The 19,963-nt window shown below is 48.9% G+C and overlaps 1 pseudogene; it reads left to right on the top strand.

The window, feature by feature from the left end:
• Window positions 1-10,206: 10,206 nt before the first annotated feature.
• LOC120684623 lies at window positions 10,207-15,516 on the top strand (annotated as a pseudogene).
• The last annotated feature ends 4,447 nt before the right edge of the window (window positions 15,517-19,963 follow it).

Here is a 19,963-nt window from a genome sequence, read left to right as displayed (position 1 = left end):
AGTCGCCGTCAGCTGGAATGGTGACGAAACCTTCGAAGGCTAGCCCAGGAAGACCCGTCAGGGCAGGCGCATGCAAGGGTGTTCTAGGGTCGGTAGGCCACCTAGAACGCCTTCAATCGTCATAGAGACGAAGGAAGAACAGCATGTAGTAGATTAGAAAAGCTAGAGCAAGAGAAAAATAAAAAGATAAAATTTGTATTGATTGATTGATTGGATACCCTCAATCGGCCGTGACCCTTTATATTTATAGGGTGGGGTGGACTTATTCAGCAAGGAATCCTATTACAGATCTAAATCTACAAAAAGTCCTAGTTGTATTCGGATTCTAGGTAGACCGGTCGGTGTTGCCAGACCGGCTACACGGTCCAGACCGGTCAGACCGCTCCCAGGCTCCGGTCAGATCGGTCTGTTTGACCTATGCCAATTTTAGTCGTCAACAGATCCCAGTTGTCCGTCTCCGCAACTTCCCTCGCCACAGTCTCTGCAACCTCCCTAACCACCATCTCTGGCAAGCAAAGGGGCACGAGTCCTCCAACTCCTCCAGCACCAGAAAAAGGAAACAAAAAGACATCATCCCTCCCACCGGCTGGACCCACAAACAAGAAGCAGAAAAGGGTCGAAAAGAAAATAGGCCTGCGGAAGAAATTAGCTTACGAGATGACCGACAAGGAGATGAACGAGGAAGTGGATCGCTATGTGAAAGAACAATTGAAACCTAAAGTCCCAGAGAAGAGGGTACTAGTAGATCCACAAGTAGCAGCAAAGGTTTACGCAAGTTTGAACAACCCACCACAACCACCAAAAAAACTACCCTCGGACTATGACCGAACGCTGATAAGGGCCCACCAGCGGAGAAATAAAAAATTTGGAAAGACCAGTCATCAGCTAGGCTCACAACAAACGGAACTTGAGCCCCTCGTGGTGCTGAGGGTGCCAGCCCAACACGAGGTAGAATTTTTTGCCGGAATAGGATTAATGCTTGAGCAGACAACAGAGAGAACGGAGGACACCCCAATCGCTCCAGTTGTTGTTGTTCCATACGAGCAATGAAAACCTTTTTTCACTGATGAGGAGGAGATGAGTCTAGGCTCGCAGATGTACAATTTGCGTAAATGGTACCTACAGATGTCGAAGAACGAAATGAAAATGTTTGGAGTCAAGTATCGCGACCACGATTTCGTCCACGGGGAGGATGACTTCTGGGTGGACTTCGAACTTGTACATCAAATATACTGTCGATAAGCCCTCGACGTCTCTATCATCACCATTTGGGTTCTGCAAGTATCACTTATCTCTAGATTAATACTTTTTGTTAACCTGCTATGTAAGTATCTTTGTGCACTATATAATTTGTATTTTATCGTTTTGTATGGAGGTTCAAAGATGCTGAAAAGAAGGATGACAGCATCAGGTGGGCTTCATGTGTCCATTGCTATTCAACCAGAAAGTTCTTCACGAAAATTATAGGGAGACATGTCAAAACATGTACCATTCCTTGACTAGACAACATTAGAAATCCTATATAATGATACCATACAACTATGTGTACGTCTTGGTAGACTCATACTTATTTTATATTCCTAAATAAATGCTATGTCTAATGCATGTATAAATGCATATGTATCTACATCTGCAGCTATCATTGGGTTTTGCTCCCACTTTCCATTGAGAGTGGCAATCTTATAGTGTTGGACTCTATGAGGTATCCGAAGGACACAATCCAACACTTCTTAGACCCATTGAACAGGTAAGTACAATTTGCACAATCAAATCCTTTTTATGTTCATAACAAGAGTTCAATATCAAACTTAACTTTAGCTCAGGGTGTGGAAATTTGTGAAAAATAACAAAGGAGCTTGTCAATGGAGGGAGGAACTAAACGTTAGAATGAATTTTCCGGTATGTTGGGTCGCGAACCTTTTTCTAATTAAGTAATCTCAATTTTCTGTATAGGCATTCAAAAATATTGAATAACTAATTTATTTCTCCTAAAGTGTGCGAGACAAAAATAAGGAACTGATTGGTGTGGGTACTAAGTATGCGAGTTCACGCACCTTCTAGAATCTAAGAGTACGTACAAACCATTCACAAGTACATTTTTCTAATTATACTAACGCGAATGAAATTAACATACCGGTCCTTTTATTCCAAAATGATAGATGATTGGAATCAGGAATGGAGTTTACGATGTCGATCGGATTAACGTAGTGTGCGAGCAGCTCGCAAGGTTCATTATGAGGGAGATCATGAATCCTAAAGGAGAGTTCTACCACGACAGTCACATCAATAGAGTGTCTGCTTCGATGTCGTGAGAGGTCTAGTATTTGTACTATAAACATGACTTGTAAATTTTTAAATACTTGTAAACGTAATGTCGTGTTGTTTGTATATTTGTAAATATATATTATAGCTAAATAACTTAATTATATGTTTGTCTTTGACTTTTAGTTATTTTTAAATATTCTTTGAACTCAAACACGACAAATGGATGTATAGTACTATGGAGCTCGTGTATGCGTCGCAGTTATGAAAGAATTTACAAAATAAATAGAATTGAATTCTAGAGAAATGAGTAAAACTCTTTGGTACCGGTAACTGGTACCAAAGAGGTTGCTCGCTTGAGTCAGCGTGGCATCCTCAAAGGTACCGGTTGGTCTTTCCTACCGGTACCAATGGTTGCCTAAGGCACATGTTATAATCTCAGTGTCCTAGATGGGTCCTAAGGGTCTCGGTTTCAGGGAACCGGTTGGAAAACCGATTTCTAAGGCCCTTTCCATCCAGTTCCTGTCGGTACCCTGTAACAGGGATACCCACTCTTACTGCAGCAAGGCAGGACCCGCGTAGTTATCCGTAGCTGCGCGGGAAAGACGGAGTAGCCAGGCCCCACAGGCCAGGCTTTTCCCTCACCAGGCCAACGGCCCCGCACCGTTCCCCGCCTGAGGATGGGTCCGGTGACGCCACGTGTCTCTAAGGAAGGGAAGCTCCGAGCTGACCGCCGAGGCCTCGGACCCCCAGAGGGGTCCGGGACCTCCTGCGCCCGTCCGGACTCCCCTCACCGTGTAGGGGTCCGGAGCCGCCATGTGTCTCGGAGACGCGGGATCGTGCGCGAGTCTTCCGCAGGAAGACTCGCCCACCTGCCGCATTTAATGTGGTGGACAAGGCGTGCTCTGCCGCCGCAGTACGCAAGACAGCCTTGTCAGGCCTCGCTGAGCACCGCGTATTACCAAGGAGCACAGTGGAGCCGCCTGTGCCGCAACCACGCAGAGCCCGCTTGCAGCATTAAATGGATACGACAGCACGACGCTTTTCCATCATGCCGCCTACGCCGCAAGCTACACCGCCCGGTTAAGCAACGTGGCGGGCGATGCCACTAGCTACGACAGGCCCGACCTGACAAGACAATGCCAGGACATGATGGACGAAGGGCTCCGGGAGCAGGTAAGAGAATCCAAGAGAGAGATCTCCTTTGCCTGCGACGCCATAATGTATGAACAGTACGTTATTTTATACTGCATTGTTGGACCCACCTGTCGGGGATCCAACGGCTGTGTACGCGCCCCCTTGAGATATAAAAGGGAGGCGCTCGCTATGCACAGGACAATCCAGACTGACTCAAGCTCTCGCAACCTTCTCACTCTCGTGGGAAGGCAATACAACACACAGTGGACGTAGGGTATTACGCTCCGGCGGCCCGAACCACTCTAAATCCTGCTGTGTTCCTCGAGTTCTTGAGTGAGACCGATCTAAGACTAGCTACCCCCTGAGTATACACCCTCTGGGCTAGGGCGGGTGCCTTCCGCCACCCGGCTGTAGTTTGCAGCACCACGACATTTGGCGCGCCAGGTAGGGGGGAGTGGGGCGTCAAATGCTGAAGCTGGAGGCCGAAGTCTTCCAGCAGCAGCAGTAAGAATGAAGAAATTGGCAGTCCCACGCCGGCGAAGACGTGCGAGGTGAATAGCACGAACTCCCCGGTGCGGAGGTTGCCAAGGGGAACCGAGCCTGCTCGCACCCCCCAGCCGGTCTCCTGAGCACTCCACCCAAGCAGGCAGCGCACTGTGTTCAGCTCTCCCTCGGTCTGGAAGCGACGGGGATGAACAAGGGATGCCATCTCTTGGTGGAGTGAGAAGGGTGCCTGTGTAGGGGGGAGAGAAGGCAAAAGGGCGCAAAGGCTGGAGGAAGAAGACGAATGCGGGAAAGCAACCGCGGAATGCGGTGCGCCCCGTTATAAAGCCTGACCCAACCGGCGCGCCCCGGAACCGTCGCCGAAACTCAAGCGACGCCCGCGCCTAGAGTTAACCGCCCGCTCCATGACGTGGGGGCCCAGGCCCACCTGTCAGGGAGAGCGGGTAAACAACGGAGCTGTGAAAAGGCGGGATCCGAACCGTCGCCTGCGCGCGTGGAGCAAGGCGAAAGCTGGGCTGACGTGCGCGCATTAATCGCAGGCGTGGCCGAGCTTTTCGGGAGCTGCGCCGGTGGTAAATGATCCGTTTACTCCGGCCGCAACAATGCCGAACGTCGCGCGTGTGACTAGGTGAACCACTAATCGTGGGGCCCAAAGTCAGTAAGCCGTTGCGATGTGATGAGGCAGCAACCAACCCGACGGGTAGTCAAAGCCGGTCAAGACCCCTGCAGAAAGGAAAAAATGTCGTGGGGTTTCTAGGGGTACCCACAGCCGGGTGGCGGAGCGCACCCGCCTATTCCCTTGTGAGGGAGTACTCGGGGAAGTACTAGGCGATGGGGCTGAATCTATGCTGAGACAAGGACTCAAGAACACACGATTTAGAGTGGTTCGGGCCGCCGGAGCGTAATACCCTATGTCCACTGGGAGATGTTTTGTTCTTGGTGGTGTGTATGAACCTATCCTCTGCTGGCCTTGGCACTCACCCAGCCCCCCCGTTTCCTAACGGCGCCCCCTCCTTTTATAGACCAAGGGGGGGAGCGGATACATTGGACGTTGGGGCCCCGACAGGTGGGCCCAACGTGACTGTGCTGCATACAGCGCAGAGCACTCAAACGGCTACAGTAGTTCCGAATCTTTCCTCCGATATGCTTCCGCACACTGTTGCCCTTCTGACTCAGGGGGGGTCTTCTCTTGTCCCGTCAGCTAGGTGCCCGTTGGAGTAACATAGCTTACGGCGTGGCCTGCTGAGGCTATTATGTAGGCGTCATAATGGCAGAAGCCGAGCAGTCACATCCTTCTGTCATGGCAGACTGGCAGGCGCGGAGTGGGCGGCGCCAGCGGCTCCACTACGCGTCTTGGTAATACGCGATCAATAGCCCCCTGGTCAAGGAATCGCCTCGGCTTCTGCTGCATCAATGCGGACGTCCACCTACCACAATGAATGCAGCGGTGGGTGAGGTTTGGTATGGAGACCAAGCGGCCTTGTCCCTGTAGACACGTGTCGGCTCCGGACCGCCCCGAGGCAGGGTGTCGACTTCTTCCCTCAGAGAGGGGTCCGGTCACTATACAGGTGGTCCAGGACCCCATGAGGGGTCCGGGGACTCCGCGGGGGTCCGGACTCTTCAGGAGGTCCGGAGCCCCAGCTGCTTGCGTTTGAGTGCCTGCCTCTCCCGGGACACGTGGCGTCTCCGGACCTTCCCCAGTCGTGGAACGGTTCCGGATTGTTGTCGGGAGAACAGGACTTCGGACCGCAGGGGTCCAGCTGTTTGGATGTAGTCAAGGATAACTTCAAAGGCCCTTGCCTAGACATAGCAAGAGGGGGTACCCCAGTCCTGGGGTACCGATAGTGGCCCCCGGGCCCACCTCGGGAGAGGTACGAACCCGCGGGTGGGCCACTATCGTGATGTGTTTCTACGCAAGCTCGGTTGCGTTGGTGTGCTCATGCAGAGAGCGGGTGCCCCGGACCCCTGAGGCCGGTACACCTGTTGCCAGGCTCAGGTACTAGAGCGCTCTCCTCAGGGCGACGAGGGTGTAGGCTTAGGGTACGGAACCAAACTAAGCGGCTACACAGACCTCGGGTCGCTCAGGGAGCAAGCACCACTTCCCGGACCCGGCACTTGGAGCGACCGTGGCGAGCGGTCTCCGCCGGAGCGGGCCACCGGAGTGGACTTGGAGCGACCGTGGCGAGCGGTCTCCGCCGGAGCGGGCCACCGGAGTGGACTTGGAGCGATCGTGGCGAGCGGTCTCCGCCGGAGCGGGCCACCGGAGTGGACTTGGAGCGACCGTGGCGAGCGGTCTCCGCCGGAGCGGGCCACCGGAGTGGACTTGGAGCGACCGTGGCGAGCGGTCTCCGCCGGAGCGGGCCACCGGAGTGGACTTGGAGCGACCGTTGCTGACAATCCGATGAAGTATGTTACCGGACCTCTGAGTAAGGTGCAAAGAAACCAAACCTTATACTAGAAGAAACCCCGGGACCTCTAAAGACAGCAGTCCTGGATACTAGAGTACTTGTAACAGGGTAGTGAAGTACGTAAACTTAGGGTACATTACCAGGCTAAGCTACGCGGATCTTCTCTGCCCCAGGATACAAATACCACTTCTCCAGAGCAGGTCCTTAGGGGTCCGGACTGCCTTCCAGCTAGAAGGGGTGTCTTCACCTGACCACAAGCCAGCAACTTAACTTGGATTGTTAGCAACAAGGGTAACTCCGTTTAAGAGGAAAGAATAGTTAAACCAAGGCGAATAAATGTAATCAGGATGGAGCCTAGGTAAAACTGAGGAAGAAAATCTCCTTTATTATTGTGGTTGTCACGGTATACATCAGAGGTCGGGATTACGAGGTCGGACCTCCACCGCTCCGGACCGCTTTTTGCCTGTTTGTGTGATAGGGCCAGAGGTCGGGTTTACAAGGTCGGACCTTGACCGCTCTGGACACACACGTAGGCGCCATGTTTTTACAAAGGAGGAACTCTCTCTTAGTCTTTTCTTAGGAGTAACCTACGGCTGCATGCTATACAGCGTGTCCTTCTCCGGTTGGAAGTGGTGCGACCACTCCCGAATTCTTCATAGTCGTCGGAGGCGAAGGCGCCCTGGATGTGCCTGAACCGCATCATCCAGCATCACCTTGGGAGCTCGGGGGATCTCTTCTTGCCTAAGAGCTGTCACATGATTACATAGCATGAGACAAATTCTTTGGCTTTGAATGGAAGAGGCCCCCAGCCGTCGTCGCCGTCTGCCGATGGAAACCAGACGCCCTTGCGCAGCAGATGGACCGGACGTGGAGCGCGGAGAGGTGCGGTCGTTCGCCGGCTTGTCCTTGGTGCTAGCGCCAGGGGTCCCCGCGCCTGGCGACGGGGCCTTGTCTGCAGCAGCACCGAGCTACGCTGAGGTGGATCTCCGGTGCTGGCGACGGCCGGACGACACGGCCAACTTCCTCCGGGATAGCCGTCGGCTCCGGGCTCCATGTTGAGAGGAAGCCTTGAGCCGACGTCATGCCACCGGAGGGGAAGGATGGCCGTTACTTGAGAGAAAACCTTGAACCGACACCGGGATGGCGCGGGGCGGCATGTGACAGGCGTCGCCCCTGCGCACCACCGTGCCGGCTCTGAGGCGTCGCAGTGGCGACGCACAGCAGGCGCAGCTGCCGTGCACCGCCGCACCGAGGGCGCTGGCGCCTTAGAGCCACAGCATGCGGCGTGGGTGACGCCCTACCTTCCTTCATCTTCTTGTTCGTCGTTGCAGAGGATGAACACGGCCCCGGAAGCCTGAAGATCCAGCCAACGCCTGTCGTCCCCACGGACGGCGCCAAAATGTCGTGGAGTTTCTAGGGGTACCCACAGCCGGGTGGCGGAGCGCACCCGCCTATTCCCTTGTGAGGGAGTACTCGGGGAAGTACTAGGCGATGGGGCTGAATCTATGCTGAGACAAGGACTCAAGAACACACGATTTAGAGTGGTTCGGGCCGCCGGAGCGTAATACCCTACGTCCACTGGGAGATGTTTTGTTCTTGGTGGTGTGTATGAACCTATCCTCTGCTGGCCTTGGCACTCACCCAGCCCCCCCGTTTCCTAACGGCGCCCCCTCCTTTTATAGACCAAGGGGGGGAGCGGATACATTGGACGTTGGGGCCCCGACAGGTGGGCCCAACGTGACTGTGCTGCATACAGCGCAGAGCACTCAAACGGCTACAGTAGTTCCGAATCTTTCCTCCGATATGCTTCCGCACACTGTTGCCCTTCTGACTCAGGGGGGTCTTCTCTTGTCCCGTCAGCTAGGTGCCCGTTGGAGTAACATAGCTTACGGCGTGGCCTGCTGAGGCTATTATGTAGGCGTCATAATGGCAGAAGCCGAGCAGTCACATCCTTCTGTCATGGCAGACTGGCAGGCGCAGAGTGGGCGGCGCCAGCGGCTCCACTACGCGTCTTGGTAATACGTGATCAATAGCCCCCTGGTCAAGGAATCGCCTCGGCTTCTGCTGCATCAATGCGGACGTCCACCTACCACAATGAATGCAGCGGTGGGTGAGGTTTGGTATGGAGACCAAGCGGCCTTGTCCCTGTAGACACGTGTCGGCTCCGGACCGCCCCGAGGCAGGGTGTCGACTTCTTCCCTCAGAGAGGGGTCCGGTCACTATACAGGTGGTCCAGGACCCCATGAGGGGTCCGGGGACTCCGCGGGGGTCCGGACTCTTCAGGAGGTCCGGAGCCCCAGCTGTTTGCGTTTGAGTGCCTGCCTCTCCCGGGACACGTGGCGTCTCCGGACCTTCCCCAGTCGTGGAACGGTTCCGGATTGTTGTCGGGAGAACAGGACTTCGGACCGCAGGGGTCCAGCTGTTTGGATGTAGTCAAGGATAACTACAAAGGCCCTTGCCTAGACATAGCAAGAGGGGGTACCCCAGTCCTGGGGTACCGATAGTGGCCCCCGGGCCCACCTCGGGAGAGGTACGAACCCGTGGGTGGGCCACTATCGTGATGTGTTTCTACGCAAGCTCGGTTGCGTTGGTGTGCTCATGCAGAGAGCGGGTGCCCCGGACCCCTGAGGCCGGTACACCTGTTGCCAGGCTCAGGTACTAGAGCGCTCTCCTCAGGGCGACGAGGGTGTAGGCTTAGGGTACGGAACCAAACTAAGCGGCTACACAGACCTCGGGTCGCTCAGGGAGCAAGCACCACTTCCCGGACCCGGCACTTGGAGCGACCGTGGCGAGCGGTCTCCGCCGGAGCGGGCCACCGGAGTGGACTTGGAGCGACCGTGGCGAGCGGTCTCCGCCGGAGCGGGCCACCGGAGTGGACTTGGAGCGATCGTGGCGAGCGGTCTCCGCCGGAGCGGGCCACCGGAGTGGACTTGGAGCGACCGTGGCGAGCGGTCTCCGCCGGAGCGGGCCACCGGAGTGGACTTGGAGCGACCGTGGCGAGCGGTCTCCGCCGGAGCGGGCCACCGGAGTGGACTTCGGACCGCAGGGGTCCAGCTGTTTGGATGTAGTCAAGGATAACTACAAAGGCCCTTGCCTAGACACAGCAAGAGGGGGTACCCCAGTCCTGGTAGTGCACTCGGCAAAGGGATAGTTTCCGGTAGTGTGCAACTGTGTTACTCATTAGTTTGTAGCAAAAGTTAGTGCTGTAATTAAAAGTTGGTCACAGATATTCTTGATTCGGGTCAGAAAGAAAATTCCATACATATGAAAGATATTTGGGTCGAGAGTTGATTCAAATATAGAGAGTGACTAATTTTGGACTGAGAGTTGTTAGCTATACATACACAGCTGTCGAAAACAACAAACAAAATTGACCGGAGTACACCCCTCCTAATAAGCTAACCAAACAAATCCTAAAAATGCAATAAAGACATAACATATATAACCGAATTCGTAAGATGTGCCATAGAAAAGACAACATTTTCTGAAAAGTTGAACACAAAGAAGATGTGTTAAGAAAGAAACACGAGATAGATACGAAAACAAAATAGGCAAGAAAAAGAAAACCTGTGTGCGCAGCGGCTGCATGCGGTGCCAAGTAGCAACGGTCACCTCACCTCCTACATGACGTAGGGCCCTACTCACAACTCCACCTCCGGCGGCCGCCATCTCCTTCCTCTCCTGAGTCCTGGGCTCCTGGCCGAGACCTCCATCCCTTTGCCCCCACATCCCCTCAGCCATGGGCAGCCACGCGCCGTCGTCCTCGACCCCGCCGGAGGTAGACCGCAAGCGCATTACACCGATGCGGCTCCAAGAGCTGCCGATGCCACGGCGCTATTGCTCCATGGCCGATGTCATTCGCTGCTCGGGTCCCGTAAAAAAGCTGGCCCCGACGCCGCGCCGCTACTCCACCATGGCCGACATCATGCGCCGCTCGCGCCCCGTCGACGCGCCAGCGCCGCCGCCCCCCGTTGCCCGCGTGCGCGAGACCATCTACGACGCCGCCGTCTGCGACACCTGCGGCTCCGGCGACCGCGACGACCAGCTGCTTCTCTGCAACCGCTGCAACCGCGGCCGCCACACCTTCTGCCTCCGCCCGATCGCCACCAAGGTCCCCGTCGGCCCATGGTTCTGCCCGGACTGCGCCCCGCCCCTCAAGCGCTTAAAAAGTGAGCTTCTCGCAACCTCCCCGATCCCTTTCCACATTCCCTTCTTCCGTTCCTGTTTTTTCATTTCATTTCTTTAGATTGTTGCCTTGCTGTGCTATCTCACCTTGTCATTGTTTTCCAACTTTCTTCTGTTATGGGATCCCTTAGCTACCCAGATCTCGATTTCGTTTAGATTGTTGCCTTGCTCTATATGTCCTCACCTCACTTTTTTTCCTGCTTCATTCTGCATTGAATCATAGGGTTTCCAATGGAGCCGGCGAAGATCATGGATTCTTTCGGATTCAGAACGATGACCAGGATGGAGAGCCCGCGAAATGTAGGCTCTCCCAAGGTAATTATTCCTTCAAGGCGAAGATCATGTGAAATGTGCGACCTTTTGTTTCCATTGCTTGCATGAATGATTGATGGAACAACAGCATAGCTAGCTACTGTTGAATTCATTTCAGTCAGGGGTTTTTGAGCATTCAAAGCTAGCTGTTGATTGTTTTGCATTGTAATTTTCTTTGTGCAAAATGTCATCTTCCGCGTCTATTTTGTGTGTTTTTCTTCTTTTGTTTCATTCGGCACTTGTATTGACTGCATGGCTAGCTGATCGATGCACTGCAAATATCACCCGATCCCCTGCGAGTAGGAAATACTATGTAACAAACATTGATATGGCTACGTTAAATTGTGACCTATTCACTTACACCACATGGCTGGAACTGGAAGTAGTTATAATACAAAGAGCAGTTCGAACAAATTATTTATGTTTGTAGCAATTAACTGATATCTGATGTGTGGGTACGTTCTGAACTTGTGCCATAAAGGAAGCAAAAGTTTTTTGCTCATATCAGTGGCGAACCGGGAATAAAACTTCTAAAAAACAATTTTTAGTGCGGGCTAAAAAACAATTTTTAGTGCGGGTAAAACACCATTTGTAGGGGAAGGTGTGTTACCTGCTCTTTCATTTCGCAGCTACAAATATCTATTTGTAGGAGAGGGTATCGTACCTGTCCTTGGAAATCCGTTTCTAGGACGCGGCACCCCCTCTAGAAATAGATTTGTTAGGAGCGGATCTTTCTAGAAAATAAAAAATTTGAAAACGTTAAAATAGAAAAAAAAGAAATATCCTAGCTAACCAGCAACGACCATAAGCTCCCCTAACATAGAGTTACAATTTCTTTCACGAACCGCTTAACTAAAACCTCATGTGTACTCTCCTCCCCACCACACTACATAGTCACTTATCACTCTACAAGCTATGTTATATTTTTGTATTAACTTTGAAATCGATTTATAAGAGCCGGTGACATCATCACTCACCCAAAAAATCCATTTCAAGGGACGGGAAACGCCACCACCCGCTTCTGAAAATGTTTTATATTTTATTCTGAAAATTTATTTAAATCTTTAAACATAGCGAAACAAATCAAAATGTGAAACTTCTAGACTACAGTATTGAACTACAGAAATGTTATTTTCAGGTGCGGGTGATGCTATTAGCCTCCCTTTAAAATGCATTTTCAAAGATGGATCAGATGCTAAAGTAACATCGCTCCTCTTGTAGGAGTGAATTACTACTTTTTGAACTGCCACTAGAAAAATGGGCCGCTCCTATGAATCATTTTTGTAGTAGTGAATGGAGCTCTGGACAAACCACAAAGCAGCTCTTCTCTCATTTATAGAAGAACAAGGTTGCAGCAAGGACGGACGGACAATTTGGATATCTTGCCCGTAGGGAATAGCGACCATGCTGCCGAAGCACGGGTGGGTGACCAGAGGCTCGTCGGGCCCTGTGTTATTCACCCCTAGCTTCTATTTCTGATTCACAGCTAGAGAATGGCTCATTAGTACCGGTCATAGGGTTGGCTTTGTACCGGTTGCTTCAACCGGTACTGGCTAAATGGTGGGCTGTTAAGTACCGGTCGCAGCAACCAGTACTAAAGACAGACAACAGAGAAGAAAAAATGCATGCAATTTTGAGGATTTGAACCCACAATCTCAGCCTTCACGCAGAGCTTCCTTTACCATTCCACCTATGCATCACATGTGACTATGTGCGAGATGCATTCCTTTTGAAGTACCCATGGAGGCCTATTTAGTATCGGGCCAAAATCGCCGACCGGCACTAAATGTCACCCTTTAGTGCCGATCCGTATCATTGGCCGGTACTAAATGGCCACACCATTTTAGTACCGGACCGATGCAAAACACTGACCGGTACTAAAAGGTGACTTTTTTTACCGGGTGGTGTTATAACCCGGTACTAAAATGGCTCTGGGGGCTCTTAAATTTTGACCCGGTACTAAAATGTCTTCGTGCCAACTTTAATACAGGACCAAATTATGACCGGTACTAACGTGCAGGGACAAATGACCATTTTTCTTGTAGTGGATTGCTGGTTGTTTAAATAGTAATGGCTCCAGTAAGCTTTGCTTTCTTTTTATTTGCGAACAGTTGAATAAATTCTCTCTAAAATAAGCTTGGTACAGGGTTGGATGCACCTTATGAGTTAGTACTATGTGTAGTGCAAATTCCTGTCAGTATTGTATTGTAACCTGCACTTATATTGACTGCATGGCCGATAAAATTCAGATGCTGCGCATCGCCTGCAAACATCCCCTTCAAATTGGAATGTCTAGGCAAAAAGCAATATATGGCTACATTAAAATATGAAGTACTAGTTATATGATAGGCTGGGAAGAAATACCTGACAAAAACATTATAGCATGCATGATTTTAACCAGAAACTGTGACATGCATTCAAACAAATCATGTTGTTCACTTTGTATATCATTTATGCTTGTACCCATTAACTTATTTGCTCTTTAGATATATGCTTCATGCATACTAGTTGGTTGTCTTGGCGCCATTCATTTAATCATAAAAATAGTTTAATTTCAGGCTTATAAGAAATCCATAGTTGTTCTAGTCTATATTGCTGATTGCTGAGTGTATTAATACATGCTCCGTTAGCTGTGCGCTTCCGATCCTTTTTATTAATCAGCATTTCAGTTACTGTAATATTGTTGTCTTAAATGTGTTTGGTATATAAAGGTTTGATCTGCCTATAGCTATATTATAAGAGCTAGGAGTAGTGAAATTTCCTGTTAATACACTTGCTTATTTGTAAATTGTATGTTTGATTTTGCACGTACTTGTATTGTTTGCATGGCTGTCTTCCTGATGATCAAGGATAGGATTGCCTGCAAATACTCCCTCTGCAACAAAGAATATCGTTATGTTAAAATGTGTTGCAGCCAATAACATCATAAGAAAAAAGCAGGAAAGCATTACCAGAAAACATTTAATCTGTGTTAATTATGCATACTTTTAAAGTAGTAACGGCACCTTTGGTTGAAAAAAAAAATCAGGATGTTCACTCTATGCACCATTTATGGATTGGCTGATTTCCCTTTTATTATCTTGATTGCATTCATCACAACCCCGGGCCTTTCCATAAGGAGCCCATAGTAATAACATATCATCTTCTATTTATGATGGGTTCGATAACTGCAAGTTATTTATTCAATGACATTTATAAGAGCTAGCTGTAGCGAAAATTTGAGTTAGTACGTCCTTCCTGTCTTTTGGTTTTGTATGTTTGATTATTCTGCACTACTCGTCGAATGTGTGTAACTCCCTTTGTAGATTCTTCTGGTAATTATTAGTTTGCGAGTTAAGTGTATATGCCCATATACCTCACATATATATTGTAAAACGTAAAACTGGATCAACAATATAGACTTCCATGTCACATAATATTTTATTGATACCAAGATTTTAGTAAAATTAAACTGAACTCTGGTTCAAAAATAGACGCATTTACTATGGTACTAACTCAAGGAATTTACTTCATCCTTTTCAGATGTTAGAAGGAGAAGGAAACGTTCACTCGTTATGCACAAGAAGAGGAGGAGGATACTGCCATTTGTCCCAACTGAAGATAGAGCTACTAGACTCAAACAATTGGCTTCTCTGGCCACTGCTTTGGCATCTTCAGATGCTGAGTTCAGTAATGAATTGACATACATCACTCACATGGCTCCTAGATCTTCCAATCAAGCGAGATTTGAGGAAGGTGGTATCCAGGTTAGCAAATCTTTTTACCCGAAATAGTATTAATGATTTAGTGTTTTGATCTAATTTTGCATTCAACTTTCAAGGTTCTTCACAAAGAGTATAAAGAAACCATGGAGCTGTGTAGAACCATGCAACAAAGAGGCCAATGCCCTCCACTTCTTGTTGTTTTTTATTCCCGTGAAGGGTACTTTCTTGAACTCATGGCACTTACTTATTTACTTTTTGAAAATTACACTTGTCAATACACAATTCAGAGTTCATGGTTTTGTGCCTGAAAGTTGCTATTTGTGCGCATGCTGCTGGAATTTGTGTGTGTGCTACTTCCCTGGACATTCTAGTGTTACACGCGTGGGCGCGCACGCACAAAATTTTCAGTGGCATAGACACAAAATTGTTGTGCAAAACAGTGGGACTCTATGGAGTACACACACATTTTTATCTGGATTTGACTGCACAGAAATAACACTTATACATAGTTATTTGCAGTTTCACTGTGCAGGCTGATGCAAATATTAAGGATATGACCTTCATAGCTGAATTTGCTGGAGACGTTGATTATTTGGAGAACAGAGAAAATGACGATTGTGACTGTCTTATGACACTGCTTTGGACAGTTGATCCTTCCCAAAGGCTGGTCATTTGCCCTAACAAACGCGGAAACATTTCTCGCTTTATGAGCGGCATCAATAACCACACACCGTAAGTAGTGGAGTTTCTGTTGGTATTCTAGTGTTCTCACCTTAAATAAAGGATTTTGTAGTGTATTGTTTCTGAAGTTTGAAACTCTAAAATTGATGAAGGGATGGAAAGAAGAAGCAAAATGTCAAATTCGTGCGGTACGACATTGATGGGGAGAGCCATGTATTGTTGGTGGCCTGCTGTGATATAGCTTGTGGTGAAAAGCTATATTGTGACTACAATGGAAAAGAGAATGCATATCCCACTCATCATTTCCTCTAGCTAACCACAAAAGTTATGACCCATCCAACACTAATGAGAGGTTGGGTAAAACAGGGCTCAGTGGCAATTTTCCCGTTTTGCCACTAAAATCCTATAATTTACTATACTGTCAGTGCTACAAAAGGACAGATTTAATCCACTTTGCATAGAGATCGTAATGACCAAAATTGATAGGTGCTGGCCGACTGGTAGAAGAGTCAATAGGAACTGTCATTGTGTCTGTTCTCAAGATGCATTTCTTCTTATTCATTTTTGTGGATTTTTACTTCCGGTCCCTTATGTGGGAAGTAAGTAGTTATCTGTGTATCTCCTCTGTATAAGAATATTATGATAACTATATGTTAATTTTGAATGGACAGAAAATTTCTCTGTTCACTTGAGTGCTTTTGTTTTCTCTTATTATTAGATGATAATGTACTTGTACCTATTATGTTCCTTTTTTCTCAAGTGACGTGATGTATACTAAAATATAGATATTACCACACTCAGTTATCTAAATTTTAGAAACGTGTCCACATACAATTCAGAGTTCGTGGTATTGGCCCCTAAATTTGCTATTTGTGTTCATTCCACTAGAATTTGTGTGTGCGCCACTGCCCTCGATGTTCCAGTGTCACACACATACAAATTTCAGTGGCATCCGCACAAAATTGTGTGAGAAAAACAATTAAATATATGGAGTACACAACATTATATGTATATTTGACTACATATAAAAAAATACTTATTATAAAGATATGTAGCTCTCATGCATATTTGAGAAAAAAAGAAATAATACTTATGAATAGCTAGTTTCAGTTTCACTATTCAGGCTGATGCCAATATTAAGGATATGACCTTCATAGCCGAATTTTCTGGGGATGTTGATTGTTTAGAGAGTTGATTCAAATATAGAGAGTGGCTAATTTTTTACTGAGAGTTGTTAGCTATACATATCAAGCTGTCGAAAACATCAAACAAAATTGACCGCAGTACATATACGCTCCAACAATAAGCTAACCAAACAATGCAAATTCTAAAAAAGCTATAGTGCAATTGCACCAAAAAGACCCCCGTGTCATCCCCGTGTGGGCATCACGGGCAGACCCCCAACCCACCGCCGCCAGCACCTCACTCCCCCTCCCTAGCATCGCGCCGCTGCCGGAGCCGGCCGCCGGAAGCCCGCGCGACCTGCAAAGACGGTGATGGCAGGGCAGCCACTAAAAAGGGGCGGAAGGAGCCGCCGGCGAGGCAGGCTGTGGCGGCACCGGCGATTGGATCCGGTGCCTCATTAGCTGGTTCTGGTGGTCACAGCACCAGATATACAGCTACAGGTCCCATCGCGTAAGGAGCGCAGAGTGGGGGAGCCAGTGATGCCGCTGCTCGGGGAGTGGTGCGTCCGCGGGCGCCGCGGGAATTGGACGCCGCCCGAAGCGATGGCGCGGCGGGGCACAGCGGCATGGTGAGGCAGGTGCCGCGCGGTGGGTGGTGGCGCCGTTGAGTGCGCCATGTGGGGCTGTATGCGAAGTTGCGGCACGACGCAGATTGCAGCTGCATCTCGAGCGGCACGCCGTGGTGGTGGCCGGCGTGAAGCTGGAAGCGTGGACCGATGGTCTGGCATCGAGCGCAATGGCCACGCATGGCAGCAGCGGCGCTGTTGGCAATCCTTTGCCTAATGAATTACTCCGCAAGCGCACAGAGACCGATTATAGCTTTCACCAGGTGAGTAAGCCTGGGATATCGAATCCAAGGAACGGTAAGCGTCGCCTAGTGGTCTGGAGCGATTCGGCCGGACCCGTTGAGGAGCAGAAGTACGAGGGTAGAGGGCTTATCTCCAGATAGAATCCTAATTACTAAGATAACTTGAAAAGCTACTAACTTGATCTGTTTCGGCGGCCTAAGCGAAGGGCTCAGAAAGGGATGAGAAGGGGCCCAACATACTTTTGGCAATCCTACTGCTATGAAAGCACCCGAACTTGGTGGATTACTAGGGTGGGAGAAGGCTGTCACCACTTGCTGCTTACCAATGCGGTACCGTGGGGTGGAACAAAACCCAAGGTAACTACCAAGTGGACAGAACTATCGAGTCATTGACTTCCGCCTCGCGCTAAGGCAAGAAGAAACCCCAAATGGACAGAACTTGCTGTCCATGCAGACAAGGGATCCCATAGATAAAAAAGAGTAACTAAGCAAGTAACTTAAGTAAAAAGTAAACTAGCGAGGAACTAAAGATAAGTGAGAAAAACGTACTTGATTATAAGATTCCCCCGAGGTGGGTACAAGATGGGGTAAGGTCGAGAGAACTCGACTCCGCCCCTTTAGCCCAGCTTTCGCCAAAGCTCTCACCTCACACTCTCCCTATTCTACTAAGGATGAAACTGAAATTGTGAGGCACTCAAGCACCCAAGGTCTGTTACAAGTGAGGTGAGGGGTTCCTATTTATAGCTGCCAAGGTCGGTGAAACGATTAACCGCTGCAAGCCTATGCTACCTCTTCCTTGGCTTCAACCCCACGTGAAAGGGCATCGTCAGAGGCTGACAAGGGGGACCGGGTGGCCTCCACTAGGCCGGCCGGTCTGGGGGTGGCGCAACCTGTCCACCGACTTCGCGTGGACGGCTCTGATCACTCTAGGAGGTCGGTGCTTCTGGCGGTTTGCTCAACCGTCATTTTCTTGGGCCGGGCGGCCTCCTTGGGGCCAGGTGGCCTGCCTCTGGCGGCCTCTCGGTCCTCCATTGCACTGTCACGCTCCTCTCTAATCATGGTTCAATCTTGGATAGGGTGTATGTTGAATACTTGACCATGGCCCAGGTTGGCTTCTCTTTTGGATATGGGTCCAAGCCTTCCGGGTCCAAGTTGTGTATTTCTGGATTTAGCCCATTGAAATGGTTTGGATTCTCCCTCTACGTGACTTTGGTAACGTCTCATGCCAAGGTTCCACCGAAAGTATGCCGGTCGGCCGGATTCGGGCCTTTCGGTCCAAACAGTGTCCGTTTTGGGTCAAATTTGGATATGTTGTTCCTGAAGTCAAATAAACACCAAACTTGTGGAACTCATTAGTAATAATGGTTATGGAAAGGTTAGGGCCTATATTTCATGAAATCAGGCGGAGTGTTGGCAGCAAAAACCATCGTTATCGACCGCCAACACACCCCCACAGCCAGACTTTGCTCACCCCGAGGAATAAGTTCGAGAAAAGAGCGAAGACTGGTTTCATGAAATCAAACTATGCATAAGAGTTATTTCTTAGCTTTCTTTGCATACCTTGGATTCCAGGTGGCTAACATCTTCACTTCTGTCTATTGACCCTCAGAACTCGTCACAAAAATCAATGCAAGTCTTTCTTCTTGGAGTTTGGAGGGTTTTCAGATTTTCGAAATAAGGCAAACTCTAGATGCTCATGGTGTATGATTCTCTCAAGGCTAATCCTCTCTTTTTCGTATGATGACAAAGGTATATGCTTATCTTTTTCCATTTATCTTGCAAGTTCAAACAAAATGTCTCTAAGTAGCCATGTCATTCTAATACTTTGACCATGTGCATGTGTACACAGTGATACTTGTCCGTCATCTATACTTTTGCTCTTATCATCTTCCCCTCTTCTCTTCTTCTCTTTTTTTTTGAACAAGGATTCATGAGTATGATCACTCACTTCACTTGTTTTTCTTTTTGTTTCAGGGGGATGATGAGCCTTCATATGATTGATCATGACGAACAGTGATTGATGTCGTGTACGTGTATGGTCAGAGTAAGAAATATGCATAACACACTCGAGAGGCAATAAGTTTGAACGAGCTCAAAATGTACAAGATAGCTATGTGGAATCATAGAAACTACTCTCATGTATGTATGTGGTATTGGTGGCGGTTGAGCAAAGGAGAGTTGCCATGATTTTTTTTCAAAATAAATTCCTCCAACTCCTTGAATTAGAACAAGCATGACCTTGGTTAAAAGTATCATAGGAGTCAATAAGCAAAAGATCAGATGATCCTAACATAGTTAAGTTCCAAAGGCATGTAAATACTTGTATTAGAAATAAAACTGAGGGATGTGTTGATTGTCATGAAATGATTTCATCTTTCTCTAAGTTCTTGTTCAAATTTTAGTTTGTATTAAACCAGGCACAATTTGAACTGATCTTTTAGAGAAGTAAGCTATAGGAGTTGCAAACCTGCAGCACTAGAAAGTTCTCGACGTTTCGCTGACAGTGGGGCTAGGCGGCCTAATCCTCCACCGTTTTGCAAACGGCCTGTTGCAATGTGTCTGTTGGGCCATGTGTGTCACAATTCCGTTGAGTGTTGTCGCATATCGCAGATTTGATATGCCGGTTGGCACAATTTTGACCTCCCGGTCTTTTCTGAAGCGAAATGCCCTCAACTTTTTCTGGTGCTCTCCATTCATTGTGTATGCTATAGATTCATGGGTACTTCGTAGAATGTGAGAACAGAGGTGTGGTTGGCACACAAGTTTGTCCCAACCACA

The sequence above is a fragment of the Panicum virgatum genome, chromosome 8N (genome assembly GCF_016808335.1).
Source record: "Panicum virgatum strain AP13 chromosome 8N, P.virgatum_v5, whole genome shotgun sequence".
NCBI classification, from domain to species: domain Eukaryota; kingdom Viridiplantae; phylum Streptophyta; class Magnoliopsida; order Poales; family Poaceae; genus Panicum; species Panicum virgatum.
Note: the sequence above shows the minus strand (reverse complement) of the source record. Positions and strands in the feature narration are given on the sequence as shown.